This window comes from Phyllobates terribilis, unplaced genomic scaffold (genome assembly GCF_046119375.1).
Source record: "Phyllobates terribilis strain yellow unplaced genomic scaffold, ASM4611937v1 Scaffold_4__5_contigs__length_816908805, whole genome shotgun sequence".
Lineage (NCBI taxonomy): Eukaryota > Metazoa > Chordata > Amphibia > Anura > Dendrobatidae > Phyllobates > Phyllobates terribilis.
Genome location: NW_027362764.1, coordinates 87228976 through 87248948, shown reverse-complemented (window position 1 = coordinate 87248948; position 19973 = coordinate 87228976). Strand labels below are relative to the sequence as shown.

Sequence of the window (19973 nt, the reverse complement as noted above, 5' to 3'; positions counted from 1 at the left end):
GACCCTTATTTTTTGACAAGAGGGAAGACTGACTGCAAAAATTGTCTCTTGTACTGTCTTGCATTTTATTGATCACTCTTTAAAGTGAATGAGTTGTTTAATACTTAATTTTACCTAATGGTGATGCTGCAGGGAACCTGAACACTTAGTGCTAGTTCTTCACACAGATTACATCTGAGGGTTCTAATAAGTGGGAATTGTCCAAAAGTGGCAACCGCTTTATTTTGAGTTATGGCTGCAATATGTATTTTAAGTGAATTAATACTAATGTGTCTAAGGGCTCATGCACACATCAGTGATTTTCTCGTATGAGAATATTGGTCTGAGTATTATCAGTATTTTTCATCAGAGTTTCACCAGATTTTCATCAGCATGTCATCAGAGTTTGAGTATAGAGGATATATGGCACTCCAATTAGATGGGGGGGCTCAAGAGGAGTTCCACATTAAATAGTAAAAAATAAGAAGGTACTTGGCACTCCAAGGAGAAAATGATATCTGAGCTTTTTTTGTCAGGCAATTCAACTAAAATTGTGACATTTCAATCCCTATTCTTGGACCTTCATCCGATGTGGATGGATGCAGGATGATACCATGTTGGGGAAGACACTCTTATTGCATTTTATTGCAATGTTGCGGCGGCCAAAAAACCATAATTCTGGCGTTTTGATTTTTTTCTCGTTATGCCATTTATTGATCAGATTAATTAATCTTATATTTTGATAGATTGGACATTTCTGAACAAAGTAATACAAAATATTTATATTCTTTATATTTTTAATTGTTTTATTTTTAATGGGGCTAAATTGGGGTGATTTTAATTTTTGTGTTCTTTTAATTTTTTTCATATTCTTAAAAACTTTTTTTTAAAACTTTTTACTGTCTTCAATACTCCCCTTAGGAGACTTGAAGCTGCGATCGTCCTAGCGCCTGTGCTATACATAGCAGGGTTTCAGAACTGTTATGTATAGCAGAAATCACGATCTCCTATGAACGGCAGCCACTTAACAGAAGTGTCGTAATGATTTGCGCCCCTCGATCACGTGACAGGGGCGCTGATGGGCAGGAATAAAGATGTTCTTCCAGCTGACGTGTGATAAATTGAACTGGTCACCTGCAATGTTAGAGGCACTTGATGACTGATTATATCAGCCATCAAGTGCGGGGAAAGATGCGGCCTCAGTGTGCAAGCCCACATCAAAGGCAGGGACATTACCTTTGACGTACATGTACGTCAAAGGTGGTGAAGGGGTTAACGACTAATTTTCTTTATTTTTGTGTCATGAATCTGTAATTGAATGCATTTTCTTCATAATTAATACTGTTTCTGTTTTTTTTTGTTTTTTTTCAACACATTTTCCTTTCTAGAAAAATTAGGCTTAAAGTTTGGAAAAGTAATAAAAATAAAGAATATAATATAGAAATCATGAATAATAATACTAATAAAAGGAATCATGTATTTATTTTTTTTTATTTATAGCATTTTTTTTCTAATACACCTTTAGCATAAAACATAAACAGATTTGTATTTGCCATAATGTAACATTAATTTTGATAGATTACATATACAATTTAGATTAACTACTTTGATATCAGGCCACCGACAGAGCGGATTACAGTTGATCGGTGGGGGTACCGGGTGTCAGACACCCACTAATCTTATATTGATGATTTAAAGGGAATCTGTCAGCAGGTTTTGCTATGTAATCTGACAGCATGTTGTAAGGCTTAAAACACAGAATTTAGCGATGTGTCAGGTTGTGTGCTGTTGTTTACTTACAATGAAGGTGTTTATCACCAGGAGATTATCACTGCCAGGACTAGGTCTCATGAGCCGGCTAGCCCAACCACGCCCCATCCTGTGATAAGCAGCTCACTGTCAATAGACAATATACAGTAGATACAGAGTCTGGTGTGAGCGGGCGACAGCTTTCTGAGCTCTGCTGCATTGCTACATCTAAGAACTTTGATTGTGTCACAACTGCTGCACCCAGTAAAATAAGTGATACATCGTTGGAATCAGGGTCTCTCTCCTTACATCATGCTGCTCTCAGATGAGGTAGCAAAAACCTGGTGACAGATTCACTTTAAAGCATTGGGAAATGTCTGTTTTAGGAATCCATTTTTATCAGAAGGTTCTCCTAAATAAGTTGACCCCAGGAAGCATTCAATGTTACTGCAGCACCGCCGGAACGGAGAACAGAAGTATTACATGACACTCAGTCAGATCTATAGACTGGCTGTATAATGTATGGACTTGCTCGTTCTCCCACATTTTTTAGTGACTTTCTGATTTGACTGATAGATGAGGGTCCTAAAGGAGGCACTTGCCTCAATTAACTTGTGACTTGTGTTATCTTATAGGTCATCAAATTATCATTGTAGGACTACAGCAAATCTAATAACATCCTATAGCTTATAGGTCCATTCAAGTGATGTAACTATTAGTGATGAGCGAGCATGCTCGGTGCTCGGTACTCGCTCGAGCATCTCAGTACTCGAGATGCTCGGAACTCGCCAAGTACTTTCGAGATGCTCGGGCGTGAGCTCGGGTCCCCGTCCTGCATGTTTGGCGCTATTTAGAGCACCAATCATGCAGGGATTGTCTGCCACTCACTGTAATGTCACAGACATGACAGGCTGGATCGCAGCAGAAAGCTGCCATCCAGCTTGCCATGCCGCAGACACTGAGAAGCTCCTCAGTGAAGCTCCTCAGTGTCTGTCTGTGACGGCATCCAGATGAGCCAAGTTCATGTCCAATGAACTCAGCTCACCTCATGCACGTCACTGACAGCGTGGGAGAATTCTCCTGCGCATGCGGTGCCGGCAAATGACGTCACCGCTTGAGCAGGAGAATTCTCCCGTGCTGGGATGGCATTGAGATGGCAGGCTGGATGGTAGCAGAATGCTGCCATCGAGCATGCCATCCTCCAGTGTCTCAATCCAAACGGCAACAATCCACAAAGGAACTCCAAGAAAATTCTAGCTGACTACTAGAATTCCAGGCCTGAATAGAAGAAAAACACTCTATTACCATATCACCAGCAACTCTCTGGCGAAACTGAGTATATTTAAGGATACAGCAAGGGCGTGTTAATTAGCAGCAGAAGCTGAGGATCACCGCTGGGTCCTAAAGGTATAATCCCCAAGCAAGGTGAGGATCACTGCTGGGTCCTAAAGCGAGAGGCATCATGAAAGGATCAGGAAGATGTTTGCAAGGCCAAAAGCAGTGACCTTCAACAGCCGGAGCCCGTATCACTGTCTGTCAAACCTGACACACCCATGACACAAGTCATGTATTGAGTTAAATGATTTGCCAGATTTGATATTTGCTTTTGACAAATTTAGGAGAATAATAGGTGCAATGATTCCTTAATTTTATTTTATTAAATGGTGAATCGATGGACTAGGCGGAAGCGATCATCTCTATTCCATAGTCACATTACTACAGCATCGCTGACTAGAAACTTGTCAGCAGCAAACTGCCTAGTCAGAATTCTGCTACAGAGAAAGAAAGTCAAGGCCGTTCCTGCCTGGAGACAAGGTGAATATAAAAAGGCAAGTGAAGAACGTCTCCGCTGTGAAGATTACTCGGCGTCACATCTCGGCATTATATGTTTATGTTTCTACCTTTTACAGTAATATATTCTGATATATAAATACTGTCAGCCTTGAGACAGAATGTTGTTTAAATGGGTATTCTGCTTTTATATATAGCATAAAGGGAACCTATCATGTTGAAAATGGTATCTGATGTGCAGGCAGGATGTTACAGAGCAGGAGGAGCTGATCAGACTGATAGACATTTTTATGAAAAAAGTGGTAATAAAACTTGCATGTTATTTACTGAAATCCCTGATGTTTGTATGCCGATGAGTCCAGTGGGCGGTCCTACTCTGTGATTGACAGTCTTCCCTGACTGAGCATGCAGAGATAGCTGTCAATCACTAGTAGGACCGTCCACTGGACTCCTATGCATACAAACACCAAAGATTTCAGTAAATTATTATTATTATTTATTATTATAGCGCCATTTATTCCATGGCACTTTACATGTGAAAGGGATATACTGTACATAGCACAAACAATTAGAGTAAATTTTGAACAATACAAGTCACTGACTGGTACAGGAGGAGAGAGGACCCTGCCTGCGAGGGCTCACAGTCTACAAGGGATGGGTGAGGATACAGTAGGTGAGGGTAGAGCTGGTCGTGGAGCGGTATGGTGAAGCGAGGGTTACTGCAGGTTGTAGGCTTGTCGGAAGAGGTGGGTCTTCAGGTTCCTTTTGAAGGTTTCCACGGTAGGTGAGAGTCTGATATGTTGGGGTAGAGAGTTCGAGAGTAGGGGGGATGCACGGGAGAAATCTTGTATGCAATTGTGGGAAGAGGAGATAAGAGGGGAGTAGAGAAGGCGATCTTGTGAGGATCGGAGGTTGCGTGCGGGTATGTACTGGGAGACTAGGTCACAGATATATGGGGGAGACAGGTTGTGGATGGCTTTGTATGCCATGGTTAGGGTTTTGAACTGGTGTGGGCAATGGGGAGCAAGTGAAGGGAATGACAGAGAGGAGAGGCCGGGGAATAGCGGGGGGACAGGTGGATTAGTTGGGCAGCAGAGAGGGCTGCGAGAGTATTAGAAGGGAGGCCACAGAGCAGGAGGTTGCAGTAGTCGAGGCGGGAGATGATGAGGGTGTACAATAGAGTTTTTGCAGATTCATGGTTGAGGAATGTGCGGATCCGGGAAATATTTCTGAGTTGGAGGCGGCAGGAAATGGAAAGGGCTTGTATATGTGGTTTGAAGGAGAGATCAGAGTCCAGGGTTACCCCGAGGCAGCGAGCTTGCAGGACTGGGGAGAGTGGGCAGCCATTGACTTTGAGGGATAGGTGATATGGGGGGGTTGAGTGAGATGGGGGAAAGATGATGAATTCAGTTTTATCCATGTTAAGTTTTAGAAATCTGTCACAGAAGAAGGATGAAATAGCGGACAGACATTGTGGGATTCTGGTTAGTAGGGAGGAGATGTCGGGTCCGGAGACGTAGATCTGTGGGTCATCAGCATAGAGGTAAATAAGTAAATAAAATGCAAGTTCTACTGAATCTTTTCGAACAAACCGAAATATCATTCTGCTCAGCTTCTCCTTCTCTAAATACAGATCGGATTGCATTTACAACTTGACATGTTCCTTTTAAAGGGAAAGTGTCATCAGGAAATGTTTACATCAGTTTTTTATGTTAAATGTATTTAAAAAAATCTATTTTTTTCAATTTTCCATATTACTATCTTTAGTCAAAATCAATTCTGAAATATTACATTTTCACACTGGCCACTAAAACTAATAGTACACTCACATTTCCTCTTTTGCACAGAAGACTTTTGAGCAGTCTCATTATCATCACAGACAAGATGACAATGACATTTAACACCTTTACATACAGTAGATAACACAGGATACACCATTCACACTAGGTGATGGTCACAGCTCACTTTCTCCTCCTCCCTTCACAATCACCATTGCCCAGATCAGGGCATGCTCAGAAAATGTTTCTATATTAGTCAATAGAGGCACAATCAGTCCATTGCTGGATATACTGTATATTCATGTGGCTGCTGAAAAGAATAGGAAGCATATGTCTAATATGAGGTCACTAGTGGCCAGTGTGTAAACTACAACATTTCTTATTTTCATTTAAAAATAGAACATTATCCAAATGCCAAAAAAAACTAATCTAAACAGCAGACCATTTTTTGATGTCACATTAAGGGGATTGGCTCACTAACAAAATGTATCACCTACACACTACTGAGACCCCCACTGATCACAAGAATGAGGGTCCCTCTTTAAATGGAGGGATGGACAAGTGTTCGCACTTCTGCTACACTCATTGTCTATGATACTGACAGAGACAGCCGAGACGTCCAATTGACTATATCCGTCAGTCTCATAATGTCACTGGGATACCGTGACAGAGAGGAGCCAGAAGATCGCAGCGTCTGGTTACCTGAACTCCTGCACTGGTTTGAAGCACTTCACCATCATACTAAACAGTGCAAGTTTTCTTTGCTAGGGTTAATCAATTTAGTCGAACTTCTGGAGCTCTATATCCTGAACTGTCTCAGCTGTTCTGTGTTGGACACTCCCCTCTGCTATATATATTTGCCACTGGCATTTGGGAATTGCCAGTGATAGTTTATTCTGCTTGGTTTGGAGTTGGAGGAGTTGTTCAGTGTTTGGAGTAGGTGTTTGGAGAGTTGTTCTGGAGATTTCTACGTGGAGTTTGTTTGCGTGTTCTTCCTCATCCTCTCCTATTTGGTTTCACCTACCATAACCTCCCCTGTGTTCCACTCTGCTGTTTGCTGAGTGTATTTTGCATGATCAAAGTTTTCATGTATCCCTGTCTGTTTTCCCTTGTCTGTTTGGTTCGTGTAATCCTATACACTTTGGCCTCACACCTTCCTGGGTAGGGGGAGGAAACAGATAAGGGTAAGTCAGGAGCATAGCAAGGCACAAGATCTTGGCGTCTCCACCTTCTGGGGTAATCTGGGGGACATGGATACACTAGGGCGCCCCCTAGCATGAGGGAAAGGGAAATAGCCCCCTTCCCTGAGAAATACAGCAACAGTACCGTGACACATAAACATTGAATCCAGTGGTAGCGTGCATCCTTGATCACAGGTCCATTCAAATGGGAACAAGAGACCCCAATAATCATGATCAATCTGGAACTCCGTAGTAGACAGGTGATAATTTTATATGTGGACAAACACCTCTAATCTCTATATAAATAAAAACTTTTACAATAGTTCTATTAAACTATCCTGCCATTAGTTACATAAGGAAATCTGTGATGATACATTTTTGAGTAATTTAAATAAATATATATTTATTGACCAAAGTAGCCACTCGATACCTCCAATCTAAGGTGTCACAGAGTATGGTTCCTAACAGCAAGAAGCGAAGGAACACAACATTTGCTTGGAAAGTTAATAAACTCTTAAAGCAACTAAGATTTTAAATACCATACTTATTACCCCATTCATTTTAGGAAAGTTTTAGGGGCTTGGTTATCCCAGAGGAGCCTTTGTTACAATGTGGTGACATCACCCACCTAATACATGTTTCTTCCTGAGGATGCAGACTAGTCCATTCACTTCCAGTCTGTTAATATAATCAGTGGATCACCCACAATCAACAAGGTAGCCAGGTTCAACTTAAGTGTCTTATTCCATAACCAAATAATTTCAAGCTTTAGCTATTAATATATTATATAGCGTTTATCATTTTTAAATAGGGCCAAAGACAGAAAAAATTACCTATTGTTTAAATTGTGTCTTTAGGTTACATGTATTAAAATTAAATATATACACACACACACACACACACACACACACATGTATGTATGTATGTATGTATGTATGTATGTATATATATATATATATATATATATATATACACACACATACACAGTACAGACCAAAAGTTTGGACACACCTTCTCACTTAAAGATTTTTTCTGTATTTTCATGACCATGAAAATTGTACATTCACACTGAAGGCATCAAAACTATGAATTAACACATGTGGAATTATATACTTAACAAAAAAGTGTGAAACAACTGAAAATATGTCTTATATTCTAGGTTCTTCAAAGTAGCCACCTTTTGTTTTGATGACTGCTTTGCACGCACTTGGCATTCTCTTGATGAGCTTCAAGAGGTAGTCACCGGAAATGGTTTTCACTTCACAGGTGTGCCCTGTCAGGTTTAATAAGTGGGATTTCTTGCCTTATAAATGGGGTTGGGACCATCAGTTGTTTTGTGCAGAAGTCAGGTGGATACACAGCTGATAGTCCTACTGAATAGACTGTTAGCTGCTTTTTCCTTGCCATAATATAAATTCTAAGTAAAGAAAAATGAGTGGCCATCATTACTTTAAGAAATGAAGGTCAGTCAGTCCGAAAAATTGGGAAAACTTTGAAAGTGTCCCCAAGTGCAGTTGCAAAAACCATCAAGTGCTACAAAGAAACTGGCTCACAGGAGGACCGCCCCAGGAAAGGAAGACCAAGAGTCACCTCTGCTTCTGAGGATAAGGTTATCCGAGTCACCAGTCTTAGAAATCGCAGGTTAACAGCAGCTCAGATTAGAGACCAGGTCAATGCCACACCGAGTTCTAGCAGCAGACACATCTCTACAACAGCTGTTAAGAGGAGACTTTGTGCAGCAGGCCTTCATGGTAAAATATCTGCTAGGAAACCATTGCTAAGGACAGGCAACAAGCAGAATAGACTTGTTTGGGCTAAAGAACACAAGGAATGGACATTAGACCAGTGGAAATCTGTGCTTTGGTCTGATGAGTCCAAATTTGAGATCTTTGGTTCCAACCACCGTGTCTTTGTGCGACGCAGAAAAGGTGAACGGATGGACTCTACATGCCTGGTTCCCACCGTGAAGCATGGAGAAGGAGGTGTAATGGTGTGGGGGTGCATTGCTGGTGACACTGTTGGGGATTTATTCAAAATTGAAGGCATACTGAACCAGCATGGCTACCACAGAATCTTGCAGCGGCATGCTATTCCATCCGGTTTGCGTTTCGTTGGACCATCATTTATTTTTCAACAGGACAATGACCCCCAAACACACCTCCAGGCTGTGTAAGGGCTATTTGACCAAGAAGGAGAATGATGGGGTGCTACGCCAGATGACCTGGCCTCCACAGTCACCAGACCTGAACCCAATCGAGATGGTTTGGGGTGAGCTGGACCGCAGAGTGAAGGCAAAAGGGCCAACAAGTGCTAAGCATCTCTGGGAACTCCTTCAAGATTGTTGGAAGACCATTTCCGGTGACTACCTCTTGAAGCTCATCAAGAGAATGCCAAGAGTGTGCAAAGCGGTCATCAAAGCAAAAGGTGGCTACTTTGAAGAACCTAGAATATAAGACATATTTTCAGTTGTTTCACACATTTTTGTTAAGTATATAATTCCACATGTGTTAATTCATAGTTTTGATGCCTTCAGTGTGAATGTACAATTTTCAAAGTCATGAAAATACAGAAAAATCTTTAAATGAGAAGGTGTGTCCAAACTTTTGGTCTGTACTGTATATATTGTAAGGTGGCTAAGGGACGCATAGTGGACAGGAGGTATGTATCACAGTGATGGCTGTCCTCTGTGATGTAACCCGGAGTGTTGCTCTAATGCACGCACGCACTAAGAGGACTGTTTGGTGTACCTGGGACTGGGTTATGGGTAGTTTGAGAGATGGGCGGGTCTTTATACCCACATACCTCACCTCTTGGTGTGGTTAACAACCTATAAAATGGAGACTGTTGTTTGGCACATGGTCTGTGTTTGGAGGGAGAAGGCCTCCTGTGTGTGGTTGTATCCAGACTGAGCCAGTGGACTGGATGCTCTCCAGCCTGTGTGCCCCCAGGATGGGTTACCTAGAGACTTTGCCTAAAGGACTATTTACTTTGTCTTGCCTGCACAAAAGGCTGTTTGTTTTCCTTTTTACCAGGTTTACGAAGCAATAAACCGACATGGATATTTAAAGGAACATGCCTTCTGTTTGAGTAGAAGCCCCACAATATATATATATATATATATATATATATATATATATATATATTCACACTGGCCACAAGGCCTAATACTAGACCCATACATGCTGTTCTTTTCAGAAAACACATGGGCATATACCGCAATAGAGTGGCTCTGACTCAACTGACTTGTAGAAATATTTTATGGGCATGATCTGATCTGAGAAATGAAAGGAGATGGGAGGACGTACGGTGTCACCATCACATTTTGTGACTGGTGGATCCGATGTTATCTACTGTATATAGAGATGTTACCTTTCATTGTAATCCTGTCTGTAATGATAATGAGACTTCTGAAAAGACTTCTGTTCAGAAAAGGAAGTATAAGTCTAATATTAATCTTATTTTTTTTTCCTTTAGAAAAGTGATATGGAAAATGATAAAATACATAAAACCTTGATTTTAGGTCATTTTCTTACACCACTTTTTTTTAAAAAAAAATTTAAGAACTGTAGCAGCAATGAGAATAAAACGCTTCATCACTTTGGAGAATTCCTTTTTGTTGGAAAGGTCTCCCAACCATAAGCTATCAGCAATGTAGCTAATAGATGCAGGTACTGAAGAGGGGATAGTCTCTACTAGCACAAAATTCCTTAATTACCGTATTTTTCGGACTATAAGACACACTTTTTCTCCAAAATTTTGGAGGAAAGTGGGGGGTGCGTCTTATAGTCCGAATACTATAATATAATACTATATGTATTGCTGCATGGTGGTGGGTGTGGGGGAGCAGCAGCGGGGGATCAGCAGGGCACAGGAGGCAGCAGCCGCCTGCTGCAGCCTAGCTGTGCCCCCTACTAAAGAAAATTAATATTCCCTGCTCCCCACGCCCATGGGCGTGGAGAGCAATGAATATTCATTTCTCTTAATAGCCGGCACACTGGTGCCGCAGCATGACTGCTGCTGCGCTCTGCGGTCAGTGGGCCCGCTATTAAAGCTCATGAAAATTCGCTACAACCCACTCCCATGGGTTGTAGTGAATATTCATGATCTTTAATAGCAGGTACACTGACCACAGAGCGGCAGCAGGAGCCGCGCTGCGGTACAGTGTGCCGGCTATTGAAGAGACTGAATGGTCACTGCTCCCCACGCACAGAGTCCCGGCATGGGGAGCAGTGACTATTCCAGCACAGGGTCTCACACTGTGTGAGGGCGCATGGCAGGGACGCCATGCCGCGCCCTGCCATGCGCGGCTCACACAGTGATAGTGTCGGCAGCAGAGCGGGACAGCGCTGGAGGAGAGAGGAGGTGAGAATCATTGTTCTTTTTTTTTTGTAGGCAGCATGATGGGGGCTCAGAGGGTGCCATACATACCAGGATGGGGGCTCAGAGGGTGCCATACATACCAGGATGGGGGCTCAGAGGGTGCATTGCATACCAGGATGGGGGCTCAGAAGGTGCCAAACATACCAGGATGGGGGCTCAGAACCAGGAGGGGGTTCAGAAGGTGCCATACATACCAGGATGGGGCTCAGAAGGTGCCATACATACCAGGATGGAGGCACAGAAGGAGCCATGCATACCAGGATGGGGGCTCAGAGGGTGCCATACATACCAGGATGGGGGCTCAGAAGGTGCCATACATACCAGGATGGGGGCTCAGAGGGTGCCATGCATACCAGGATGGGGCTCAGAAGGTGCCATACATACCAGGATGGGGGCTCAGAGGGTGCCATGCATACCAGGATGGGAGCTTAAGGGGTGCCATGCATACCAGGATGGGGGCTCAAATGGTACCATGCATACCAGGATGGGGGCTCAAGGGTGCCATGCATACCAGGATGGGGGCTCAGAGGGGTGTCATGCATACCAGGATGGGGGCTCAGAGGGTGCCATGCATACCAGGATGGGGGCTCAGAGGGTGCCATGCATACCAGGATGGGGGCTCAAGGGGTGCCATGCATACCAGGATGGGGGCTCAAGGGGTGCCATGCATACCAGGATGGGGTATAAAGGGGTGCCATGCATACCAGGATGGGGGATAAAGGAGTGCCATGCATACCAGGATGGGGCTCGGAAGGTGCCATATATACCAGGATGGGATCTCAGAAGGTGCCATACATACCAGGATGGGGGCTCAGAGGGTGCCATACATACCAGGATGGGGGCTCAGAAGGTGCCATACATACCAGGATGGGGGCTCAGAGGGTGCCATGCATACCAGGATGGGGGCTCAGAAGGTGCCATACATACCAGGATGGGGGCTCAGAGGGTGCCATGCATACCAGGATGGGGGCTTAAGGGGTGCCATGCATACCAGGATGGGGGCTCAAATGGTACCATGCATACCAGGATGGGGGCTCAGAGGGTGCCATGCATACCAGGATGGGGGCTCAGAGGGGTTCCATGCATACCAGGATGGGGGCTCAGAGGGGTGCCATGCATACCAGGATGGGGGCTCAGAGGGTGCCATGCATACCAGGATGGGGGCTCAGAGGGTGCCATGCATACCAGGATGGGGGCTCAAGGGGTGCCATGCATATCAGGATGGGGGCTCAAGGGGTGCCATGCATACCAGGATGGGGGATAAAGGGGTGCCATGCATACCAAGATGGGGTATAAAGGGTTTCCATGCATACCAGGATGGGGGTAAAGGGGTGCCATGCATACCAGGATGGGGGATAAAGGGGTGTCATGCATTTCAGGATGGGATGGGGGCCACTTATACCAGGAAAGAGGGGCCATACATACCAGGATGGAGGATATTAACAGAATTGGGGTACATTACCCCAATACCAGTGTCAGCTGCAGACCCCCTCCCCCATAACAGGGCATCATGACCACATTTTTTGCTTACATTTTTTTTCCTATTTTCCTCCTTTAAAACCTATGTGCGTCTTATGGCCCGGTGAGTCTTATAGTCCGAAAAATACGGTAGATGGAGTAAATGAGATTTATAAACCACACAACCTCTTTGAAATCTCATCTGATTGACCATCTAATGATAGGGACAAGGAAGACGGGACTTCAGAAGTAATTCATTGAAAATATAGAAACAAAAGTTTTGAAAAATTTTTTGTCAAGACGAACGCCTGGAGAGAGATAGTTGGTCTCATTCATTTTGATACTGGGGAGCAAGAACCTTAATTGCTAGCAAAAAATAATTTTGAGAAATGAGCCCAAAGGTTATAAAAATGATGTGTGTGGGGTGGGGGGGTGGAGGGGGGAGAAACACAAGAGGGTTCCAACTTTGATGTTTGGTTTGAGGCCTCTTGCCACAGGCTAGTCAAGTTGTACTTTTGGGAGTCTAAAATAATGTTAATTTGCTTATTGGAAATTGAGCGGGAAAAAGCTAAAAAAAAATTTGTAATTAGGTTATACAGTATGTACAGTTTTTTTTTTACTTTCTCTACCATAACGACAGCCATGTAAAAAACAAAGGAATAGTTTTATTTTCAATGTCATCTCCTGTATTATCAACATCATAATGGGAAGCAATGTGGTAGGAAAGGAAAGTTGCAAATAAAGTCAGTGGAACACAATAAAAATTGCCTTTCGCTATCAAATATTGTCAAAGTAACAGGTTTTATACTAGAAAGTGTCACTGTCGTTTCAGGCAACTTTCCAGAATTAGAGGCCACGTGTGTACAAGAGGATTACCACTATTTCTGCCCATTACATGACTTATATCCTGGATTTTTGATACAGGAAAAATATACAGTATATTTTTGTACCGTGTTAGCCAGTAGATAGAAAAATATTTAGATTTGAGACTCCTCAGTGGTTGATACCTTTTAATGGCTAACTGAAAAGATGGTAACAAATTGCAAGCTTTTGAGACTACTCAGGTCTCTTCATCAGGCATAGAAAGCCTGATGGAGAGACCTGAGTAGTCTTGAAAGCTTGTAATTTGTTACCATCTTTTCAGTTAGCCATTCAAAGGTATCAACCACTGAGGACTCTCAGATCTAAATATTTATCCTGGATTTTTATCAGTTTTCCCTCTACATGCTATAGTGACTGGAAGTCTAAGCCGTTTCTCTGTGTCTCTCTGCTTCTGTCTCCCTGTAGCTCCTTCCACTCTCCTCACCATAGACTTCAATCGGAACTAGGTAAAATTAGATTACTCAGTAAAGATAGATCCAGAGTCAGACTTGAGCCGCTTTTTAGAGTGAATTAGCAGATCATAAGATGGGAGGAGAGAAGAAGTGACTGATAAGTGGAAAAATATGCACTTTTTTTCTAATAAGTTAAATTACAACGTTTCTTATCTTCACTTGTACCATTGATTTATGAACAAATAAAAGAGTAGTTTATGTTTAAAGCAAAGATTATTACACTTCATTGAAAAAGTTACTAATTGTTGATGTCTGTCTCCAAGTAAATAAGTGATTGCTTATAAATAGTGTTGAGCATTCCGATACTGAAATATCGGGTATCGACCGATATTTGCAGTATCGGAGTTCTGATACTGAGTTCCGATACTTTTAGAATATCGAATACCGGAATCGAAAGTTCCCATAATGCCAGCACTCTGCAGTGTCTCTGAAGGATGACAAGCTGGGTGGCAGCGCTCAGCTTACTGTACTTGTCATTTAGTGTTAAAGGATTTATTAAAAAAAATAATAGTGTTTTCATGCACCGTCTCTTTAAAAAAGCCGGCCGGCAATTCAGCAGCGGCATACACCGGTACCCGACAATTTACAACAGAAAGAATAGAGCATCACACATAGATTAGATAGATAGAAACATGTCAGTCACATATATAAGAAGTACAGTGACAGTGTTGCTTACTGTACTTGTCATTTAGTGTTAAAGGATTTATTAAAAAAAATAATAGTGTTTTCCTGCACCGTCTCTTTAAAAAAGCCGGCCGGCAATTCAGCAGCGGTACCCGACAATTTAGAAAAGAAAGAATAGAGCATCACATATAGATTAGATAGATAGAAACATGTCAGTCACATATATAATAAGTATAGTGAAAGTGTTGATTACTGTACTTGTCATTTAGTGTTAAAAATAAAGGATTTATTAAAAAAAAAATTGGCGTGGGGTTCCCCGTAATTTTAGTCTCTAGCGGAGGTAAAGCAGACGGCTGGGGCAGATGTTTGAAGCCTGGGAAGGGGGTAATACCCACGGAGCTTCCCAGGCTACTAATATCAGCCCCCAGCTGAATACCTAGCCTTGACGTGGGGTTCCCCCTATTTTAATAGCTAGCAAAGGCTAAGCAGACAGCTGGGGGCTGATATTAATAGCCCAGGAAGGCTGCCATGAATACTGGCCCCCTCCCAGGCTAGAAACACCAGCCGTCAGCCGCCCCAGAAATGGTGCATCCATAGAATGCGCCAATTCTGGCACTTAGCCTCGCTCTTCCCACTGCCCTGTAGCGGTGGCAGTGGGGTAATAGGGCTGGGGTTTATGTCAGCTTATAATGTCAGCTGACATCAAGCCCAGGTTAGTAATGGAGAGGCGTCTATTAGACACCCACATTACTAACCCCATAGTCAAAGTTAAAAAAAAACACAAAGACCCAGAATAAAGTCCTTTAACTGAAATAAACACACAATTCTTTAATGTTCTAAATTAAACCATACTTACCATCACGCCCATTCCAGCTGAAGCCAACGATCTCCTGCAATAAAAGTAAAATAATAAAGCAACCTCATACTTACCTTTCCATGGTTCCCACGACAGCTTCAGCTCTGCTACATTGACATGACAGGCTGGATCGCAGCCGAAAGCTGCCATCCAGCTTGCCATGCCGCACACACTGAGAAGCGCAGGCATGCTTGCGCTCCTCAGTGTCTCGCTGTGACGGCATAAAGATGAGCCGAGGTCATGTCCAATGAACTCGGCTCACCTCATGCATGTCACTGACAGCGTGGGAAAATTCTCCTGCACTCAGCACTTCAGCAGGAGAATTCTCCCACGCTGGGATGGCATTGAGATGACAGGCTGGATCACAGCTGAGCGCTGCCACCCAGCATGCCATCCTTCAGAGACACTGCAGAGCGCAAGCATGCCTGCGCTTCTCAGTGTGTGCGGCATGGCAAGCTGGATGGCAGCTTTTGGCTGCGATCCAGCCTGTCATGTGAATGTAGCAGAGCTGAAGCTGTCGTTGGAACCATGGAAAGGTAAGGATGAGGTTGCTTTATTAGTTTACTTTTATTGCAGAAGACATTGGCTTCAGCTGGAATGGGCGTGACGGTAAGTATGGTTTAATTTATAACATTAAAAAATGGTGTGTTTATTTCAATTAAAGGACTTTATTCTGGGTGCTGTGTTTTTTTAAATACTTTACTAGAAATTCATGGCGGTCATGTCTAATATTGGCGTGAGCCCATGAATTTCAGGCTTAGGGCCAGCTGATAATGCCAAGCTGGCCCAAACCCCTTTATTACCCAGTGAGCCACCGCACCAGGGCCCTGGATGAGTTGGGTACAGAGCCAGAAGATGGCGCTTCTATGAACACGCCATTTTCTGGGGTGGCTGCGGACTGCAATTTGCAGCAGGGGGGGGCTAGAAAGCTTGGGCCTCCCTGCGCTGCGGATTCCAGCCCCCAGCTGCCTAGATGTACCTGGCTGGACACAAAAATAGGGCGAAGCCCGACATATTTTTTTTTTAATTATTTAATGAAATTCATGAAATAATTTAAAAAAAAAGGGCTTCCCTATATTGTTGTGTCCGGCCAGGTACAAATAGGCAGCTGGTGGTTGGGGGCAGCCCGTTCCTGGATGCTGTACCTGGCTGGCATACAAAATTATGGCGAAGCCCACGTCAAAATTTTTGGGAAAAATTAATTAAAAAATAATTAAAAAAAAGAATAATTTAGGGACTGCATCTTTATTAACCCCTCACGTGGAGGGGTTAATAAAGATGCAGTCCCTAAATGTGTTTTTTTTTTTTAAATTTTATTGAATTTTTCACCAAAAATTTGACGTGGCCTTCGCCATATTTTTGTGTCCAGCCAGGTACAGTAGGCAGGAACGGGCTGCCCCCAACCCCCAAATGCCTATTTGTACCTGTCTGGAAACAAAAATACAGGGAAGCCCTTTTTTTAATTATTTCATGAATTTAATGAAATAATTAAAAAAAAATTGCCGTGGGCTTCGCCCTATTTTTGTGTCCAGCCAGGTACAGCAGGCAGGAACGGGCTGCCCCCAACCACCAGCAGCCTATTTGTACCTGGCCGGACACAACAATATAGGGAAGCCCTTTTTTTTTAAATTATTTCATGAATTTCAAAAAAAAAAAATAGGTGGGGCTTCGCCCTATTTTTGTGTCCAGCCAGGTACATCTAGGCAGCTGGGGGCTGGAATCCGCAGCGCAGGGAGGCCCAAGCTTTCTGCCCCCCCGCTGCAAATTGCAGTCCGCAGCCACCCCAGAAAATGGCGCATTCATAGAAGAGCCATCTTCTGGCGCTGTACCCAACTCATCCAGGGCCCTGGTGCGGTGGCTCACTGGGTAATAAAGGGGTTAGGGCCAGCTTGGTATTATAGCCCGAAATTCATGGGGTCACGCCAATATTAGACATGACCACCATGAATTTCTAGTAAAGTATTTAAAAAAACACAACACCCAGAATAAAGTCCTTTAATTGAAATAAACACACAATTTTTTAATGTTTTAAATTAAACCATACTTACAGTCACGCCCATTCCAGCTGAAGCCAATGATCTCCTGCAATAAAAGTAAAATAATAAAGCAACCTCATCCTTACCTTTCCATGGTTCCCACGACAGCTTCAGCTCTGCTACATTGACATGACAGGCTGGATCGCAGCCGAAAGCTGCCATCCAGCTTGCCATACCGCAGACACTGAGAAGCGCAGGCATGCTTGCGCTCTGCAGTGTCTATGAAGGATGGCATGCTGGATGGCAGCGCTCAGCTGCGATCCAGCCTGTCATCTCAATGCCATCCCAGCGTGGGAGAATTCTACTGCTCAAGCGCTGAGCGCAGGAGAATTTTCCCACGCTGTCAGTGACGTGCATGAGGTGAGCTGAGTTCATTGGACATGAGCTCACCTCATGCACGTCACTGACAGCGTGGGAAAATTCTCCTGCGCTCAGCCCTTCAGCAGGAGAATTCTCTCACGCTCACTGCAAGCGCAGGAGAATTTTCCCACGCTGTCAGTGACGTGCATGAGGTGAGCTGAGTTTATTGGACATGACCTCGGCTCATCTTCATCTTTATTTCTTGTATGCATGCGGATGTTATGAAGTTCAATACAAGTCAATGGCAGCGATTTCGCCGTGATTACGCACAAGAAATGGTTGTGCGTTGTGGGTAAAGATGAACTCCATAATGTATGCTGAGTTTCTCAAACAGCACTTCCTGCCATGGTTCAAGAAGAAGAACCGTGCATTCCGCAGCAAGATCATTTTCATGCATGATAATGCCCCGTCTCATGCTGCACATAACACATCTGCATCTCTGGCTGCTATGGGCATAAAAGGGGACAAACTTATGGTGTGGCACCCATGCTCCCCTGACCTCAACCCCATTGAGAAGCTCTGGAGCATCATCAAAAGGAGTGTCTATGATGGCGGGAGGCAGTTCACATCTAAGCAACAGCTCTGGGAGGGTATTCTGTCCTCATGCAAAACAATGAAAGCAGAAACCATCCAAAACCTGACAAATTCAATGGACGAGAGAGTTCAGAAGCTCCTTTCGAAAAAGCGGTCCTATGTGCAAATGTAACATCACCTAGAATAAAGTTTTGAGTTGAAAACTGTTTGATTTCAGTTTGTAATAACCTGCTAATGCTTATAATTTCAAAAATGACAATTTTTTTGTTCTTTATTAAAATGAAAAGGTTGAAAACTCTGCTGTGCATAATAATTTGGAACATGCATTTTGAGTGCAGTTTGAGTTTTTATTTTTTTAAAAATATACTGTTATCATAGGCAGTTTGTACAAAAACCTTTCAATTGTACTCTAATAGTTATTTGACTGGAAAATTACAATGACTGCAATTCATATAGGTAATTTAGGAAAATCTGAGAAAATATTATTTGCATAATAATTTGGAACACTGTGTATATTGCTGTATACATAAAGATACAAAGTAGTTCTGCATCTGCAGCAGCATGCACAGGACCAGAGTGAGCTCTGCTGAATGGAGCCCCACCCACCCACATAGCAAACCACGCCCACCCATCATAGCCCAGAACAGAGTGAGAATTTGACATCACAGGAAATCAGAGGATTTCTAGTCAGGGATCATGTGACCAGGAGAGCAGCTCAGCTAGAAGGATTTGACAAAGCAAAGTATTTACAAAATAGGGAATCTATGGCAGTTAGGTCACATGAAAGGGACTTGTGAAGTAGTCACCAACCCCTCTAAGTTTGGTTATGGGTTCCACTATGAATTTTCATTAATAAGTGACATGTCAATTCTTTTTTTTTTTTTCAAAATCTTCTCGAAAAATAACTTTCTGTATGAACAGAAATGTGAAATTATCATTACAATATTTTGAAAGTGTATTGGAAGAGTTTTGATGAAGCTGTTATTGATGTCAATTTTGGAGGGGATCCCCATCAAAATTCAAAAAAACTGCATGACAGTAAGGTCCACAGGACGGGTACATCATGGGAAAAAGTCTGCAGATGTGAGTGATAAAACTGTATGAATATTTCTCAGAATTATTTTTTTTTATTATCACGTCCAATTATAAGTAGAAGCATAAATGACATTTAAAAATGGGTACAGCTCTTGGAGGAGTTTTACCCACAACCCCCTTCCCCTTGTTTTTGCCCTTTCCTGTTTTTCTGGAGGACCGGGCATGCCCATACATTATACAGATAGCCTGTTGATTTCAATAGTCCCAATGTAATTCTCCATTTACCCTATGATGTCTCTGCAGGGGAATTGAACACTTGCTGCTGTAGATATTAAAATTTATTTGAAGCCTAAGAATCACTAAAAAGAAAAAAGGAGAACCATTTAAAAAAAAAATCACATGAAATCTATTATTTCCATTTTCCAAGTATGAGTCCCTAGAAAGAAAGTATAATATGCTACAATGATACATGTAGTAGAGTAAGTTGAGATACTCACTGGGGGATATTATTCCTGGCTGGTATCAGTCATCAAGTCTTTTCAAATCAGACTGTGTAGCCTGTGAAAAAGAACAATTTTGTTATCTTATACAATGTTATTTAACTGAGTAACTTTATTAAATGAATATTGTATCCGAAGAACTGTCTAATTAGATCAGCACCATTTGATTTTGCTGAGGCTGCTGGAAGCTCCTGACATCATCAGGACAATGCTGGTTTAAGTGATTATTTAGCATGTAGTGAAGCAGGTCTCATTGCTCATTCAATGAGCAAACAATGATTTTGAGAGAAAAGTGTCAGAATAAAGGCGCAGTCAGACGGCCGTATAACACGGATGAGGATCGCATCACAATTCTCGGACTGACCTGAGCATGACAGC

The 19973-nt window shown here is 42.8% G+C and overlaps 1 protein-coding gene across 2 annotated transcripts in view; it reads right to left on the bottom strand.

Moving 5' to 3' along the window:
• JCAD (junctional cadherin 5 associated) overlaps positions 1 to 19973 on the bottom strand; it is a 181827-nt gene that overhangs the window by 68416 nt on the left and 93438 nt on the right. The window contains exon 2 of one of the 2 annotated variants that reach the window (XM_073677595.1): positions 19593 to 19653. The exons of the other annotated variant lie outside the window; for it this stretch is intronic. The gene's annotated coding sequence lies outside the window, so the exon portion shown is untranslated. The remainder of the gene's footprint in view (positions 1 to 19592; positions 19654 to 19973) is intronic. 2 annotated transcript variants of the gene reach the window in all.